This window comes from Leucopleurus acutus (genome assembly GCF_964270905.1).
Source record: "Leucopleurus acutus genome assembly, chromosome: 3".
In the NCBI taxonomy this organism is placed as follows: Eukaryota; Metazoa; Chordata; class Mammalia; order Artiodactyla; family Delphinidae; genus Leucopleurus; species Leucopleurus acutus.
The window spans coordinates 90,334,612-90,354,698 of NC_139145.1; positions in this window are offsets into that span (position 1 = coordinate 90,334,612).

Sequence of the window (20,087 nt, forward strand, 5' to 3'; positions counted from 1 at the left end):
TCTATAATAGATACTCAGACTAAAAAGAGAAAGGAATTCAAACATAACACTAAAAATACTCATCAGATCACAAGGGAGAGAGCAAAAAAAGAAGAAAGAAACAAAAAAGAACTGCAAAAGCAACCAGAAAACGAGTAAGACAATGGCAATAAGTGCACACCTATCAATAATTACTTTTAATGTAAATGGACTAAATGCTCCAATCTAAAAACATAGAGGAACTAACTGGACACAAAAATAAGACCCATATATATGCTGCCTACAAAAGACTTACTTTAGATATAAAGATATACAGATTGAAAGTGAAGAGAAGGAAAAGGATATTCTATGCAAATGGAAATGGAAAGAAAACAATACTTATATCAGACAACATAGACTTTAACAAAGGCTGTAACAAGAGACAAAGAAGGACATTACATAATGATGGAGGGATCAATCCAACAAGAATTAAATATATGTACCTTAGGTGTAGGACTACCTAACTATGTAAAGAAAATAATAACACAAATAAAGGGAGAAGTAGATGGCAATAAATAATAGTAATCCCACACTTACATCAATGGATAGATCATCAGAGCAGAAAATTAATATGGAAACATTGACCTTAAATGACACATTAGACCAGGTACACTTAATTGATAGATACAGAACATCCCACCTAAAGAAGCAAAATACACGTTCTTTCAAGTGCACTTGGAATATTCTTCATAATAGATAACATGTTATGCCACAAAAAAGTCTTAATATATTTAGGATTGAAATCACATTAAGCATCTTTTCCAATCATAATGCTATGAGACCGGAAGTCAACTACAAGAAAAAAAAAACCTACAAAAAAACACAAACATGTGGCGGCTAAACAACATGCTACTAAACAATCAATGGATCACTGAAGAAAGCAAAGGGAGAATTTAAAAATATGGAGACAAATTAAAATGTAAAAGAAATCCAGATTCTATTGGATATAGCAAAAGCAGTTCTAAGACGGAAGTTTATAGCCATACAAGGCTACCTCAGGAAACAAGAAAAATCTAAAACAACCTAAATTTACATTTAATGGGACTAGGAAAAGAAGAACAAATAGAATCTAAAGTTAGTAGATGAAAGATAATAAAGATCAGAGTAGAAATAAATGAAGTAGAGACAAAAAATAGAAAATATCAAAGAAACTAAGTTGCTTCTTTGAAAAAAATAAACAAGATTGATAAACCTTTAGTCAGACTCATCAGAAAAAAATGAGAAAGCCCAAATTACTAAAATCAGAAATGAAAGAGAAGTTACAATCAACACTGCAGAAATATGAAGGATCATGATAGATTACTAAAACAACTATATTATTTGCTAATAAAATGGAAACCTAGAAGAGATGGATAAGTTCCTAGAAAGATGCAATCTGCTAGGACTGAATTGGGAAAAAATAGAAAATATGAACAGACTGATTACCAGGAAATAAATTGAATCAGTGATAAAACAAACTCCAAACAAACAAAAGTCCAGGACTAGATAGCTTTACAGTGAATTCCACAGAACATTTAAAGAAGAGTTAAAACCTATCCTTCTCAAGATATTCCAAAAATTGAAGAAGAAATACTTCCTAACTCATTTCACAAGACCAAAAAACTATCCCTGATGGTATAGATGCAAAAATACTGCACAAAATATTAGCAAACCAAATTCAACAATATATTAAAAGAATAATACATCAAGAACAAGTGGGATTTATTCAAGAGATGCAAGGATGTTTCCTAATATCTGCAGATGATGTGATAGGCCATGTTAACAAAATGAAGGTAAAAAACAATATGATCAACTCAGTAGATACAGAAAAAACATTTTCTGAAATTCAGCATCTATTTATGATTAAAAAAAAAACTCTGAACAAAGTAGGTATAGAAGGAACATACCATCATACTAAATGGTGAAAAACTGCAAGCATTTTCTCTAAGACTATGAACAAGACAAGGATGCCCACTGTTGCCACTTTTATTCAACATAGTTTTGGAACTCCTAACCACACAGGGATCAGACAAGAAAAAGAGATAAAAGTCATCCAAATTGGAAAGGAAGAAGTAAAACTGTCACTATTTGCAGATGATATCACACTATATACAGAAAACTCTAAAAACTCCACTGAAAACTAATAAAACTAATAAATGAACCACTCAAGTTGCAGGATGCAAAATTAATATATAGAGATGTTGAATTTCTATACATTAAAAACTATGAAAAATAGAAATGAAGAAAACAATTCTACTTACAGTTACATTAAAGAGAATAAAATGCCTGGGAATAAATTTAATAAAGGAGATGAAAGACTTGTACTCTAAAAGCTGTAGGACATTGGTGAAAGTAATTGAAGATGACACAAATAAATGGAAATACATACCATGCTCATGGATTTGAAGATTAATTTTTTTTTTTTTTTTTTTTTTTGCAGTACGCGGGCCTCTCACTGCTGTGGCCTCTTCCGTTGCGGAGCACAGGCTCCGGACGCGCAGGCTCAGTGACCATGGCTCACGGGCCCAGCTGCTCCGCGGCATGTAGGATCTTCCCGGACCGGGGCACGAACCCGTGTCCCCTGCATCGGCAGGCGGACTCTCAGCCACTGCGCCACCAGGGAAGCCCCGAAGATTAATATTTTTAAAATGTCCATACCGCCCAAAGCAATCTGCAGATAAAATTCAATCACTATCGGGTTTCCCTGGTGGTGCAGTGGTTGAGAGTCTGCCTGCCGATGCAGGGGACACGGGTTCGTGCCCCGGTCTTGGAGGATCCCACATGCTGTGGAGCGGCTGGGCCCATGGGCCATGGCTGCTGAGCCTGCGTGTCTGGAGCCTGTGCTCTGCAGCGGGAGGGGCCATGGTGGTGAGAGGCCCATGTACCGCAAAAAAAATTCAATTACTATCAAAATACCCATGGCCTTTTTTCATAGCATTAGAATAAATAATTCTAAAATTTGTATGTAATAAAAACACTGAATAGCCAAAGTAATCTTGAGAAAGAAGAATAAAGCTGGAGGTCCTGCACTGTCTGATTTCAAACTATACTACAAAGCTACAGTAATCAAGACAGTATGGTACTGGCACAGAAACAGGTGCACAGGTAAATGGAACAGAATGGACAGACCAGAAATAAACCTATGCATATATGATCAATTAATCTATGACAAAGGAGGCATGAATATATAATGGAGAAAAGATAGCATCTTCAATAAATGGTGTCGGGAAAACCAGACAGCTGCATGTAGAAGAACCGAATGGGACTATTTTCTCACACCATATACAAAATAAACTCAAAATGGGTTAAAGACTTAAACATGACACCTGAAATCATAATAATCCTAGAAGAAAACATAGACAGTAAGCTTTTTTACATGGGACTTAGCAGTATTTTGGGGTCTGTTTCCTCAGGCTAGGACAACAAAAACAAAAGTAAACAAATGGGACCACATCAAACTAAAAGCTTTTGAACAGCAAAGGAAATTATTAATGAAATGAAAAGGCAGCCTACTGAATGGGAGAAGATATTTGCCAACAGTGTATCCGATAAGTGGTTAATATCCAAAATATACAAAGAACTCACCCAACTCAACATAAAAAATAATCCCAATTTAAAAATGGGCAATGGGTCTGAATAGACATTTTTCATAAGAAGATATACAGATGGCCAACAGAAACATTTAAAAATACTCAGCATCAGTAATCGTCAGGGAAATGTAAATCAAAACCACTATGAGATACTGTCTCACATCTGTCAGAATAGCTATCATCATAAAGACAACAAATATCAAGCACTGGCCAAGATGGGGTGAAAAGGTGGGAATGTAAATTGGTGGAGCCCATATGTAAAATGGTATAGATGTGCCTAAAAGAATTAAAAATAGAACTACCGTATGATTCAACAATTTCACATGTGTGTATTTATTCAAAGAAAAAGGAAACATTTATTTGAAAAGAACATGCACATCAGTGCTCACTGCAGCATTATTTTCTGTAGCCAAGATGTGGAAGCAACCTAAGTCTCTATTGATAAGTGAACGAATATAGATGATGTGGTACATATATATGCCATGGAATATTACTCTGCCATAAAAAATGAAATCCTGCCATTTGAAACAATGTGGATGGCTCTAGAGGGTATCATGCTAAGTGAAGTAAGTCAGGCAGAGAAATACAAGGCCATATAATCTCACTTATATGTGGAACCTAAAAAGCAAAACAAAACAAAAACAGATTCATAGATAAAGAGAGCAAAGTGTGATTGCCAGAGGAGAGGAGGGTGGGGGAGCAAAATAGGTGAAGATGATTAAGAGGTATAAACTACCAGTTAGAAAATAAATAATCCACAATGTTGTAATATACAGCATAAGAAATATGGTCAATAATACTGTAATAACTGTGTATGGGGACAGATGGTTCCTAGCCTTATCACAGTGATCATTTCATAATTCATGCAATCAGTATGTAGTACACCTGAAAGTAACATAATATTGTACATTAACTATAGTTCAACTTTAAAAAAAGAATAGAAAAAATATTTCCATGTTAGCATGTGGGATAGTAGTAGATTTCAAAGAGGAGTCATTAATTACTAAAAAATATTTAGTGCCATGTAAGTCCATACATTACAAGTTTCTAATTATTCTTTTTCTAGTTTTGGTATTTCTTTTGCAAGAAATGTACCCATTGCAATTAACCAAATTTATTAACATATAAATTTTATAGTGTTGTATTTTAAATCTCCATTGTAACAGTAATTTTAATCTTCATTTGTTCTGCACTATTTCATCTTCAGTCTTGTAAAAACAACACGAAACCTTAAACAGTCTTCAACTAAATTTACTCTTTCTTTAATCTTTGCTATTGTTTTTGTTTTCTGTGTTATTGATTTCTATCCTTATAGCCTCTCTTGTTTCTTTGATTTTATTCTGTTCTTTTTCCAGTTTCTTTAGGTGTCTCAATTCTTTTTTTTCTTGTGTTCTGGTACATTGAAATCTAAGTCTTCTAAATATTAATTAACATTTGCAGTTTTTATGTGATCACTGTATGTTTGCATGTTCAGAGGCTAGAGTGATAACATAAAAAATGTGTCTAGCTGAATATTGGGGAACATGTTTTAGTCTTTTAAATGGATAGAAAATAGAACATGGACCATTGAAGGATTTTAGGTGCCTCTTACTGACCCCTCTCAACTTGTAAGCAGCAAATTAGAGAAGGTGTATGACTGTTATGGTAATTGGTACTGGATAGTTTTCATCATCATTGATGCATTTGAGAGGTCAGTCTGTCCAGAGTGGATGCCAAGGATAATTAAATTTAGCAAGAAGAGGTTTTTTTTTTTTTTTAGCATGCTCAGCATATACAAACTAGTCAATGTGTTCAGATATGTTTTGTTACAGAAATCATGAAAAAGGAAAACCTCCTCAAGCTAGAATAAAGAAATATCCAGTTAATGAATTTGAAGCATTCATATTTGAGTCTGGATCTATATTACATTGTCATAGAACCAAAACCCATTTCTTTTTTGTAACCTAACATTCTTATTTAGGTGGGAAATGCAAATGTCTAAAATTAAGAGTTTATAGACTCAGCTTGTGGGAATGCTACTGACTCAAAAACAACTCAGAAATTATTTATTTATGGTAGTTTTTTTCTTAAAACTTGTTTCTTGACCTTCCTGTTCCTTCTCATCCTGTGCTTCAAGGAATCAATGCAACTGCAGCATGTGGTTGCCTGGATACGTGTGCAGACACTGCCTGATGAAAGTGTAATGTAACAGCTTGATTTGTCATCAAAATGGAGAAATCTTGAGGGAAAAGTGATTTGGTGAGTGGCAACTAGAATTTGAAAAAGCTGATTTTCCTGTAAGTTAACAAAACAAAATTTGTAGAAAGTTGGTACCAGGCATATGTGTTTGCTCTCTGTATACTAAAATAAAGTTGCATAGATATATATTCCTAATGTGAAAATCACGAGAAGAAATAACAATTTATAACTTATATTTGTTAATGAGTTTGTGTTTCCTATATAGAATCAGCAGATAATAAAATTGCATTATTTCTGGGATTAGCTTGTCATACCTGCTTAGTCTTACCATTTAAATACTGTAGTAACAATTGACTTATTTTTATTTTTAATTGAGGTAACATTGGTTTTTAACATTATGCGTTTCATGTGTACAATATTATATTTCTACTTCTGTATACACTACAGTGTGCTCACCAGCAAAAATTTAGTTTCCATACCTGTTTTTCATAGTTAATAAATATTACCCTTATAGAATTTCCAGAAGAATCTTAAATAAGCTATGATCGCTGAGTTTACCATTTTTTACTTCCACATTTCCAAAACAGACATCATTTTGAAAAAGTACTTACTAAAGAGAGTCTCTAAATGAACTTCAGCATTGTGACCCTGTGACTATGTTGTTTGAAGTGTCTACTAGTTAGAGTTCTCTGGGAGATGGCATTCTCTGCAGTCCTAAAAGATATTCAGAGTTGCATAATATTTATCTATGTAAGCAAGATATTTCTAGAAATTTTAATTTATTTTTACAGCATTGACACTATATATAAAGTATGTATATAATAAGCTAAAATGCCAATATTTTCTCATTATAACTTGATTAATTTTCTTTCATAGAATCCTTCTTAATTTTATGATTATATATCTTTTTTCTTTTACCTATTAACATTTAAGAGAATGAAAGTGGTTAAAGATGATTGATAAAGAGAACTAAAAATGAAGGGGAAAAGAGATTCAACTTTTTAGTGTACTAGATTAAAATTTTAAAGATGTGAAGATACTTATGGGTCATTTACCGTTTAAAAATTGCAGACCTTCTGTAAATTAAAATTTCTCAGTGTTCCACGCTTACCATGTTTTTAAAAAGGGCAAATATACAGATCTAACCTTTTCTAAGATAGAAAAACTCTTAAAAGAATTTCAAGTTGTAAGGAATTTCTGTGTCAAAATCTTATATAACATATAGACATTTAATTGAGGATATTAATTTCTGTACTTTAGATGCTGTTACATAGCCATTTAACATTCATGTCATTGACAGATATTTATTTCACCATTGCAAGATATAACATATAAAGATTTAATTGTGGATATTCATTTCCATCTTTTAGTCTTGACGTATACCCGTTTAACTATCACATCACAGGTACATATTTTTTCACCATTGCAAGCTGTGAAATGTTAAAATTAAACTGCAAATATCCATTGCCTTGTTGTAGTTCCATGCACATAAAAACCAGTCACCAGATTGTAGACAGATATTTTACTGTCAAATACTTGTAATAAAATGGTATTTTCAGTCATTAGTAAATGAAAATTTAATCTTTTAAAGGATAACTATAAATTTAGGTGTGACCAATTATTGAACAACAAATAATATGAAACTGAAATCATTTAATACAACTTCAAAATTAAAGCTTTGATTTTTGTAAAAATGAAGGATGTGTGTTAAACAATGTCAAACAATAGAAAAAAGCCCATAAACTTAAAAATTCACACAAAAATCCTAATACTTGAAGACAGTCTCTGACAAGATCCATTTGTGTTATAGAGAGTATCTCTCTACTGTACATAAAGAGATAAAAAGGTAGAGATAGATAGGCAGGTAGGTAGATAAAGATAGAGAAAAAAATACTGCTTTAGAAAAACATGATTAAAATGCCATTGCATTTAAACAAAGAAAATGAAGCTAAAGACAAAGTGGAGAAATTAATGAATTTCAGATAAAGCTTGTTTTATCACAGAGATATGTTACTAAAAAATTGTTTTAAATTTAGAAATATACTCAGAACTGTGTAGCTGCACATTGGATTAACAGAGAGAACATTATAAATACTGCTACCTGAGTCTGAATTAATTGGCCTCGGAGGATGTGGCTGTATTATCAGGAGTTTTACATATGATTACAGTGTAAAGTCAGAGTTGAGAAACACGGCTCTAAAGCAAGGAAAGTTATCCTGAAAATCTTAAGTTATGTAAAATTATAAAAAGTTGTAAATTTTGTAAGGTTAAATATCCTTTAACAATATGAAAGTACACAATGATAAAAAATGAGAAGAAATTAGCAGACTTAAAATTCTATTATTACTCCCTCACCTCCCTATTTTTTCCTTTTTTATTACTTTAACATGGAGGAAAGAAACATATTTTATATAATCAAATAATTGTCACTTGTTGATTGGTTCAATGGCCACAGATACCTCTTCCCTCTCTTTTTTATTGAATATAGCTGACTTACAATAGTATATTAGTTTCAACTATACAACATAGCAATTCAAACTTTTTATGGCTTATACTTCATTTAAAGTTATTATAAAATATGGGCTATATTCCTTGTGCTGTATATTGAAACCTTGTATCTAATTTGTTATATACATATAAGTTGTACTTCTTAATCCCCTAACCCTATCTTGCCCATCCCCTTCATCTCCCTTCCCACAGGTAACCCCTAGTTTGTTCTCTGTATTTGTGAGGCTCTTTCTGTTTGGGATACTCATTTTAAAATTTTTTTAGATTCCACAAGTAAGTGAAAACATACATATTTGCCTTTCTCTGTCTGACTTATTTCACTAAGCATAATATGCTCCATATCCATCCATGTTGTTACAAAGGGCAAAATTTCATTTTTTAATGACCGAGTAATATTCCATTTTAGATATATACCACATCTTCTTTATGCATTCTGCTGATGGATACTTAGGTTGCTTCTGTTCTGTTTTTAGTTTTTTGAGAAACCTCTATACTGCTTTCCATAGAGTCTGCACCAATTTACATTATATCCAACAGTGTACTAGTGTTCCCTTTAATCTGCCTCTTCACCAACATTTGTTGTCTTTTTGATGATAGCCATTCTGACAGTTGTGAGATGATATGTTATTGTGGTTTTGATTTGAGTTTCCCTGGTAATAAGTGATGTTGGGCACATTTTAATGTGCCTGTTTGATATCTGTATGTCTTCTTTGGAAAAATGCATATTCAGGACTTTTGCCCATTTTTTTATTTTTAAAAATTTTATTGAAGTATAGTTGATTTACAATGTTGTGTTAATTTCTGTACAGCAAAGTGACTCAGTTATATATATATATTTTCTTTTTCATATTCTGGTTTGTCACAGGATATTGAATATAGTTCCCTGTGCTATACAGTAGGACCTTTGTGTTTATCCATCCTTTATATAGTAGTTTGCCTCTACTAATCCCAAACTCCCATTCCTTCCCTCCCCTACCCCACCCCCACCCGCTTGGCAACCACAAGTCTGTTCTCTATCTATGATTCTGTTTTTTTTCATAGATATGTTGATTTGTTAAATCAGGATGTTTGTTCCTTTGATATTGTGTTGCATGAGAGGTATATTAATCACTTATAAGACATATCATTTGCAAATGTTTTCTCCCATACAGTAGGTTGTCTTTTCTTTTTCTGATGGTTACATTTGCTATGTAAAAGTTTTTAATATAATTCAGTCCCATTTGTTTATTTTTGCTTTTGCTTCCTTTTCCTGAGAAGACAGATCCAAAAAACATTGCTAAGCCTTCTATAAAAAGTGTATTGCCTATGTAATATTTTTTTCTAGGAGTTTTATGATTTCCAGTCTTTTTTTTTTTTTTACATCTTTATTGGAGTATAATTGCTTTACAATGGTGTGTTAGTTTCTGCTTTATAACAAAGTGAATCAGTTATACATATGTTCCCATATCTCTTCCCTCTTGCCTCTCCCTCCCTCCCACCCTCCCTATCCCACCCCTCCAGGCATTCACAAAGCACCAAGCTGATCTCCCTGTGCTATGCAGCTGCTTCCCACTAGCTATCTACCTTACGTTTGGTAGTGTATATATGTCCATGCCGCTCTCTCGCTTTGTCACAGCCTACACTTCGCCCTCCCCATATCCTCAAGTCCATTCTCTAGGAGGTCTGTGTCTTTATTCCTGTCTTACCCCTAGGTTCTTCATGACATTTTTTTTCTTTAATTCCATATATATGTGTTAGCATATGGTATTTGTCTTTCTCTTTCTGACTTACTTCACTCTGTATGACAGACTCTAGGTCTATCCACCTCATTACAAATAGCTCAATTTCGTTTCTTTTTATGGCTGAGTAATATTCCATTGTATATATGTGCTACATCTTCTTTATCCATTCATCCGATGATAGACACTTAGGTTGTTTGCATCTCCGGGCTATTGTACATAGAGCTGCAATGAACATTTTGGTACATGACTCTTTTTGAATTGTGGTTTTCTCAGGGTATATGCCCAGTAATGGGATTACTGGGTCATATGGTAGTTCTATTTTTAGTTTTTTAAGGAACCTCCATACTGTTCTTCACAGTGGCTGTATCAATTTACATTCCCACCAACAGTGCAAGAGGGTTCCCTTTTCTCCACACCCTCTCCAGCATTTGTTTCTAGATTTTTTGATGATGGCCATTCTGACTGGTGTGAAATGATATCTCATTGTAGTTTTGATTTGCATTTCTCTAATGATTAATGATGTTGAGCATTCTTTCATGTGTTTGTTGGCAGTCTGTATCTTCTTTGGAGAAATGTCTATTTAGGTCTTCTGCCCATTTTTGGATTGGGTTGCTTGTTTTTATGTTACTGAGCTGCATGAGCTGCTTATAAATTTTGGAGATTAATCCTTTGTCAGTTGCTTCATTTGCAAATATTTTCTCCCATTCTGAGTATTGTCTTTTGGTCTTGTTTATGGTTTCCTTTGCTATGCAAAAGCTTTGAAGTTTCATCAGGTCCCATTTGTGTATTTTTGTTTTTATTTCCATTTCTCTAGAAGGTGGGTCAAAAAGGATCTTGCTGTGATTTATGTCATAGAGTGTTCTGCCTATGTTTTCCTCTAAGAGTTTGATAGTTTCTGGCCTTATATTTAGGTCTTTAATCCATTTTGAGCTTATTTTTGTGTATGGTGTTAGGAAGTGATCTAATCTAATACTTTTACATGTACCTGTCCAGTTTCCCCAGCACCACTTATTGAAGAGGCTGTCCTTTCTCCACTGTACATTACTGCCACCTTTATCAAAGATAAGGTGACCATATGTGCATGGCTTTATCTCTGGGCTTTCTATCCTGTTCCATTGATCTATATTTCTGTTTTTGTGCCAGTACCATACTGTCTTGATTACTGTAGCTTTGTAGTATAGTCTGAAGTCAGGGAGCCTGATTCCTCCAGCTCCGATTTTTGTTCTCAAGATTGCTTTGGCTATTCGGGGTCTTTTGTGTTTCCATACAAATTGTGAAATTTTTAGTTCTAGTTCCATGAAAAATGCCATTGGTAGTTTGATAGGGATTGCATTGCATCTGTAGATTGCTTTGGGTAGTAGAGTCATTTTCACAACGTTGATTCTTCCAATCCAAGCACATGGTATATCTCTACATATATTTGTATCATCTTTAATTTATTTCATCAGTGTCTTATAATTTTCTGCATACAGGTCTTTTGTCTCCTTAGGTAGGTTTATTCCTAGATATTTTATTCTTTTTGTTGCAATGGTAAATGGGAGTGTTTTCTTGATTTCACTTTCAGATTTTTCATCCTTATTGTATAGGAATGCCAGAGATTTCTGTGCATTAATTTTGTATCCTGCTACTTTACCAAATTCATTGATTAGCTCTAGTCGTTTTCTGGTAGCATCTTTAGGATTCTCTATGAATAGTATCATGTAATCTGCAAACAGTGACAGCTTTAATTCTTCTTTTCCGATTTGGATTCCTTTTATTTCCTTTTCTTCTCTGATTGCTGTGGCTAAAACTTCCAAAACTATGTTGAATAAGAGTGGTGAGACTGGGCAACCTTGTCCTTGTCTTGTTCCTGATCTTAGTGGAAATACTTTGTTTTCACCATTGAGGGCAATGTTGGCTGTGGGTTTGTCATATATGGCCTTTATTATGTTGAGGAAAGTTCCCTCTATGCCTACTTTCTGCAGGGTTTTTATCATAAATGGGTGTTGAATTTTGTCGAAAGCTTTCTCTGCATCTATTGAGATGATCATATGGTTTTTCTCCTTCAATTTGTTAATATGGTGTATCACGTTGATTGATTTGCGTTTACTGAAGAATCCTTGCATTCCTGGAATAAACCCCACTTGATCATGGTGTACGATCCATTTAATGTGCTGTTGGATTCTGTTTGCTAGTATTTTGTTGAGGATTTTTGCATCTATGTTCATCAGTGATATTGGCCTGTAGTTTTCTTTCTTTGTGACATCCTTGTCTGGTTTTGGTATCAGGGTGATGGTGGCCTCCTAGAATGAGTTTGGGAGTGTTCCTCCCTTTGCTATATTTTGGAAGAGTTTGAGAAGGGTAGCTGTTAGCTCTTCTCTAAATGTTTGATAGAATTTGCCTGTGAAGCCATCTGGTCCTGGGCTTTTGTTTGTTGGAAGATTTTAAATCACAGTTTCAACTTCAGTGCTTGTGATTGGCCTGTTCATATATTCTATTTCTTCCTGATTCAGTCTTGGCAAGTTGTGTATTTCTAAGAATTTGTCCATTTCTTCCAGGTTGTCCATTTTATTGGCATAGAGTTGCTTGTAGTAATCTCATGATCTTTTGTATTTCTGCAGTGTCAGTTGTTACTTCTCCTTAATCATTTCTAATTTTATTGATTTGAGTCTTCTCCCTTTTTTTCTAGATGAGTTTGGCTAATGGTTTATCAATTTTGTTTATCTTCTCAAAGAACCAGCTTTTAGTTTTATTGATCTTTGCTATCATTTCCTTCATTTCTTTTTCATTTATTTCTGATCTGATCTTTATGATTTCTTTTCTTCTGCTAACTTTGGGTTTTCTTTGTTCTTCTTTCTCTAATTGCTTGAGGTGCAAGGTTAGGTTGTTTATTCGAGATGTTTCCTGTTTCTTAAGGTAGGATTGTATTGCTATAAACTTGTCTCTTAGAACTGCTTTTGCTGCATCCCATAGATCTTGGGTCATCGTGTCTCCATTGTCATTTGTTTCTAGGTATTTTTTATTTCCTCTTTGATTTCTTCAGTGATCACTTCCTTATTAAGTAGTGTATTGTTTAGCCTCCATGTGTTTGTATTTTTTACAGATCTTTTCCTGTAATTGATATCTAGTCTCATGGCGTTGTGGTCAGAAAAGATACTTGAAATAATTTCAATTTTCTTAAATTTACTAAGGCTTGACTTGTGACCCAAGATATGATCTATCCTGGAGAATATTCCATGAGCACTTGAGAAAAATGTGTATTCTGTTGTTTTTGGATGGAGTGTCCTATAAATATCAATTAAGTCCATCTTGTTTAATGTATCATTTAAAGCTTGTGTTTCCTTATTTATTTTCATTTTGGATGATCTGTCCATGGGTGAAATGGGGTGTTAAAGTCCCCTACTATGAATGTGTTACTGTCGATTTCCCCTTTTATGGCTGTTAGTATTTGCCTTATGTATTGAGGTGCTCCTATGTTGGGTGCATAAATATTTACAATTGTTATATCTTCTTGGATTGATCCCTTGATCATTATGTAGTGTCCTTCTTTGTCTCTTCTAATAGTCTTTATTTTAAAGTGTATTTTGTCTCATATGAGAATTGCTTCTCCAGCTTTCTTTTGGTTCCATTTGCATGGAATATCTTTTTCCATCCCCTTACTTTCAGTCTGTATGTGTCTCTAGGTCTGAAGTGGGTCTCTTGTAGACAGCAAATATATGGGTCTTGTTTTTGTATCCATTCAGCCAATCTGTGTCTTTTGGTGGTAGCATTTAGTCCAATTACATTAAAAGTAATTATCAATATGTATGTTCGTATTATCATTTTCTTGTTTTGGGTTCGTTATTGTAGGTCTTTTCCTTCTCTTGTGTTTCTTGCCTAGAGATGTTCCTTTAGCATTTGTTGTAAAGCTGGTTTGGTGGTGCTGAACTCTCTCAGCTTTTGCTTGTCTGTAAAGGTTTTAATTTCTCCATCAAATCTGAATGAGATCCTTGCTGGGTAGAGTAATCTTGGTTGCAGGTTTTTCTCCTTCATCACTTTAAATATGTCCTGCCACTCCCTTCTGGCTTGCAGAGTTTCTGCTGAAAGATCAGCTGTTAGCCTTATGGGGATTCCCTTGTGTGTTATTTGTTGTTTTTCCCTTGCTGCTTTTAATATGTTTTCTTTGTATTTAATTTTTGACAATTTGATTAATATGTGTCTTGGCGTATTTCTCCTTGGGTTTATCCTGCTTGGGACTCTCTGTGCTTCCTGGACTTCATTAACTATTTCCTTTCCCATATTCGGGAATTGTTCAACTATAATCTCTTCAAATATTTTCTCAGTCCCTTTCTTTTTCTCTTCTTCTTCTGGAACCCCTATTATTCAAATGTTGGTGCATTTAATGTTCTCCAAAAAGTCTCTGATACTGTCCTCAGTTCTTTTCATTCTTTTTTCTTTATTCTGCTCTGCAGTAGTTATTTCCACTATTTTATCTTCCAGGTCACTTATCCATTCTTCTGCCTCAGTTATTCTGCTATTGATCCCATATAGAGTATTTTTCAGTTCATTTATTGTGTTTTTCATCGTTGTTTGTTTCATCTTTAGTTCTTCTTGGTCCTTGTTAAATGTTTATTGCATTTTGTCTATTCTATTTCCAAGGTTTTGGATCATCTTTACTATCATTATTCTGAATTCTTTTTCAGGTAGACTGCCTATTTCCTCTTCATTTGTTAGGTCTGTGGGTTTTTATCTTGCTCCTTTATCTGCTGTGTGTTTTTCTGTCTTCTCATTTTGCTTATCTTACTGTGTTTGGGGTCTCCTTTTTGCAGGCTGCAGGTTCATAGTTCCCGTTGTTTTTGGTGTCTGTCCCCAGTGGCTAAGGTTGGTTCGGTGGGTTGTGTAGGCTTCCTGGTGGAGGGGACTAGTGCCTGTGTTCTGGTGGATGAGGTTGGATCTTGTCTTTCTGGTGGGCAGGTCCACGTCTGGTGCTGTGTTTTGGGGTGTCTGTGGACTTATTATGATTTTAGGCAGCCTGTCTGCTAATGGGTGGGGTTGTGTTCCTGTCTTGCTAGTTGTTTGGCATAGGGTGTCCAGCACTGTAGCTTGCTGGTCGTTGAGTGAAGCTGGCTGCTATTGTTGAGATGGAGATCTCCGGGAGGTTTTTGCTGTTTGATATTATGTGGAGCTGGGAAGTCTCTTGTGATCCAGTGTCCTGAAGTTGGCTCTCCCACCTCTGAGGCACAGCACTGACTCCTGGCTGCAGCAGCAAGAGCCTTTCGTCCACACGGCTCCGAATAAAAGGGAGAAAAAGTAGAAAGAAAGAATTAGTAGAAGAAGGAGGAAAGAAAGGAGGGAGGGAGGTAGGGAGGGAGGGGGGAAGGAAGGAAGGAGGGATGGAAGGAAAAAAAGAAAGAAAGATAAAGTAAATTAAAATAAAGTAAGATAAAATATAATAAAGTTATTAAAATAAAAAAATAATTATTAAGAGAAAATTAAAAAAAAAACGGACAGATAGAACCCTAGGACAAATGGTGGAAGCAAAGCTATACAGACAAAATCTCGCACAGAAGCATACACATACACACTCACAAAAAGAGGAAAAGGGGAAAAAATCATAAATCTTGCTCTCAAAGTCCACATCCTCAATTTGGGATGATTTGTTGTCTAAAGGAGGGAAGGAAGGAAGGAAGGAAGGAAGGAAGGAAAGAAAGGAAGAAAGAAAGAAGAAAGGAAGGGAGGAAGGGAGAAAGAAAGGAAGGAAGAAAGAAAGAAAAGAAAAGAAAGAAAGAAAGAAAGAAAGATGGTAAAGTAAAATAAAATAAAGTTATTAAAATAAAAAATAATTATTGAGAAAAAAATTAAAAAAAAAAAACAACGGACGGATAGAACCCTAGGACAAATGGTGGAAGCAAAGATATAGAGACAAAATCTCACACAGAAGCATACACATACACACTCACAAAAAGAGGAAAAGGGGAAAAATCATAAACCTTGCTCTCAAAGTCCACCTCCTCAATTTGGGATGATTCGTCGTCTATTCATATATTCCACAGATGCAGGGTACATCAAGTTGATTGTGGAGCTTTAATCCACTGCTTCTGAGGCTGCTGGGAGAGATATCCCTTTCTCTTCCTTTTTCTCACAGCTCCCAGGGGCTCAGCTTTGGATTTGGCCCCACCTCTGCGTGTAGGACGCCGGAGGACATCTGTTCTTCGCTCAGACAGGACGGGGTTAAAGGAGCCACTGATTTGGGGGCTCTGCCTTACTCAGGCCAGGGGGAGGGAGGGGTACGGAGTGTGGGGCGAGCCTGCGGTGGCAGAGGCCGGCGTGACATTGCACCAGCCTGAGGCGCGCTGTGCGTTCTCCCGGGGGAGTTGTCCCTGGATCCCGGAACCCTGGGAGTGGCGGGCTGCACAGGCTTCCTGGAAGGTGGGTGTGGATAGTGACCTGTGCTCGCACACAGGCTTCTTGGTGGCTGCAGCAGCAGCCTTAGCATCTCATGCCCATCTCTGAGGTCCGCGCTTTTAGCCGCGGCTTGCGCCCGTCTCTGGAGCTCCTTTAAGCACGCTCTTAATCCCCTCTCCTCGCGCACCAGGAAACAAAGAGGGAAGAAAATGTCTCTTGCCTCTTCAGCAGGTCCAGACTTTTCCCCAAACTCCCTCCCGGCTAGCCATGGTGCACAACCTCTGCAGGCTGTGTTCACGTCGCCAACCCCAGTCCTCTCCCGGCGCTCCAACCGAAGCCCAGGCCTCAACTCCCAGCCCCGCCCGCCCTAGCCAGGGAGCAGACAAGCCTCTCGGGCTGGTGAGTGCCGGTTGGCCCTGAGCCTCTGTGTGGGAATCTCCCCACTTTGCTCTCTGCACCCCTGTTGCTTTGCTCTCCTCCATGGCTCCAAAGCTTACCCCCTCCGCCACCCACAGTCTCCACCCGCGAAGGGGCTTTCTAGTGTGTGGAAACCTTTCCTCCTTCACGGCTCCCTCCCACTGGTGCAGGTACCGTCCCTATCCTTTTGTCTCTGTTTATTATTTTTTCTTTTTCCTACCCAGGTACGTGGGGGGTTTCTTGCCTTTTGGGAGGTCTGAGGTCTTCTGCCAGCATTCAGTAGGTGTTCTGTAGGAGTTGTTCCACGTGTAGATGTATTTCTGGTGTATCTGTGGGGAGGAAGGTGATCTCCACGTCTTACTCTTCTGCCATCTTCCCAGAAGCCCCTCCAGTCTTATATTTAGGACTTTAATCAATTTTGAATTTATTTATTTATTTTTGTGGTACGCGGGCCTCTCACTGTTGTGGCCCCTCCCATTGTGGAGCACAGGCTCCGGACGCGCAGGCTGAGTGGCCATGGCTCACGGGCCCATCAGCTCCGCGGCATGTGGGATCTTCCCGGACCGGGGCACGAACCCGTGTCCCCTGCATCTGCAGGCAGACTCTCAACCACTGCGCCACAAGGGAGGCCCTTGAATTTATTTTTGTATATGGTATGAGAAAATGTTCTAATTTAATTCTTTACATAGGATTGTCTGGTTTTCCCCACACCACTTATTGAATCGAGTGTCTTTTCCCCATTGTATGTTTTTGCCTGTTTTGTCATAGATTAATTGGCCATTATGTGAGGGTTTGTTTCTGGCGTCTCTATTATGTTCCATTGATCTATGTGTCTGTTTTTGTGTCAATATCATGATGTTTTAATGACTGTATATTTGTAGTGTAGTCTGAACTCAGGGACACTGATACCTCCAACTTTGTTCTTTTTTCTCAAGATTTCATTAGCTATTTGGGGGCTTTCTTTTTTTCTCAAGATTTCATTAGCTATTTGTGGTTCCATATAAATTTTAGGATTATTTGTTCCAGTTTCATGAAAAATCTCATGGGTATTTTGATAGGAATTGCATTAAATCTGTAGATTGCTTTGGGTAGTATGGACATTTTAAAAATATTAATACTTCTATAATCAATTAACATGGGGTATCTTTTCATTTCTTTGTATCATTTTCAATTTCCTTCATCAGTATCTTACAGTTTTCAAGAGTATAGCTTGTTGCCCTCCTTGGTTAAGTTTATTCCTAGGTATTTCATTCTTTTGGTGTGATTTTAAACAGGATTGTTTTCTTGCTTTCTCTTTCTGATAGTTCATTATTAGTGTATAGAAAAGCAACAGGTTTCTGTGTATTAACCTTGTGTCCTGCAAATTTACTGATTCATTTATTAGTTCTAATAGTTTTCTGTGGAGACTTTAAGGTTTTTTATGCACAGTATCACATCATCTGCAAATACAGTTTTATGTCTTCCCTTCCAATTTAGTTTATATTGCTATAAATTTCCCTGTGAGAACTGGCTTTACTATATCCCATAGATTTTGGAAAGTTGTGTAGCCATTTTTATTTGCACCAAGGTATTTTATAATTTCCTCTTTGATTTCTTCATTGACCCATTGGTTTCTTAGTAGCATGTTGTTTAGTCTCCACATGTTTGTGTTTTCTCCATTTTTCTTCTTGTAGTTGATTTTTAGTTTCATACCATTGTGGTCAGAAAAGATCTTGATTTAACTTTAATCCTCTTAAATTTGTTTAGACATTTTTTATGGCCTAACGTGATCTATTCTGGAGAAAGTCTCATGTGCACTTGAAAAGAATGTGTATTCTGGCTGTTTTAGTATGCAAACCTGTAGCTATCAATTAAATCCAACTGGCTAATGGGTCATTTAAGGCCACTCTTTCCTTATTAAATTTCTGTCTGGATGAACTGTCCTTTGATGTAAATGGGGCACTAAAATGCCCTATAATTAATTACTGTATTATTATCAATTTGTCCCTATATATCTGATAATATTAGCTTTCTATATTTATGTTCTTCCACTACTAGGTATATACCTAAAGGAATTGAAAACTTATGTCTGTTACAACAAACAAATAAACAAACAAACTTGCACATGAATGTTAATAGCAGCATTATTCATGATAACTAAAAAGTAGAAACTACTCACATGTTTACCATCAACTGATCCATAAATAACAAAATGTGATATATCCCTTCAATGGAATATTTGCCAGTCATAAAGGTGAATGAAGTACTAATGCATGTCCCAACATGGGTGACTATTATGCTAACTGAAGTAGTCAGACACAAAAGGCCGTATGTTTTATGATTCCATTTATATGAAATGTTCAGAATAGGCAAATTCATAGAGACACAGCAAATTAATGGTTGCTAGGAGCTGGAGAAAGGAGATAATTGGGAATGACTGCCAAAGGATATAGATTTTTTGTTTGGAAGATAGAAGTGTTCTGGAATTAGATAGTGAGGATGGTTGTACAACCCTGCAAATATACTAAAGATCATTAGACTGTACACTTTAAAAGTGTGAATTTTGTGGCATATGAATTATATCTCAAAACAAATAATGAAATGGTGCACCTAGATAGAATCATCAATGACTCTTAAAACTACTAAGTGAAAGGTTGATGAGGAATTTATAATACATGGATCTGTCTGACAGGCAGTGAACTTTGTTCAAAATTGGACTGTTACTCATTAAGTGCCTCCTCATATTATACAGTGGGAAGAACACACACCATTTAAGAAGTATTCTTTCCAAAAAATTGAACTTGAATTTATAAAGGCTGTAACTACTAGTTTGCAGGAAATATGAAGGATAGAGAAACATGTTAAATTATACCACAAGAATATGAGAAATCAAATCAAGAAGGTGGGAATTTCTATAAGAAAGCAACTCAGGGGCTTCCCTGGTGGCGCAGTGGTTGAGAGTCCGCCTGCCGATGCAGGGGACAAGGGTTCGTGCCCCGGTCCGGGAAGATCCCACATGCCACGGAGCAGCTGGGCCCGTGAGCCATGGCCGCTGAGCCTGCGCTTCCGGAGCCTGTGCTCCGCAACGGGAGAGGCCACAACAGAGAGAGGCCCGCATACCGCAAAAAAAAAAAGAAAAAAGAAAAAGCAGCTCAGTTTCTTTAATAAACAAGTGGTTTGAAGATAAATGGAGGGAATGGTAATGCAGATCGAAGGAGACCTAAGACATAAGCAACATAAACATTTGAACAAGAAAAAAGATATTTTTTCCAACAATTTAGGAAAATGTACACATTGGATATTAGAAGATGTTAAGAAATTATTATACCTCTTA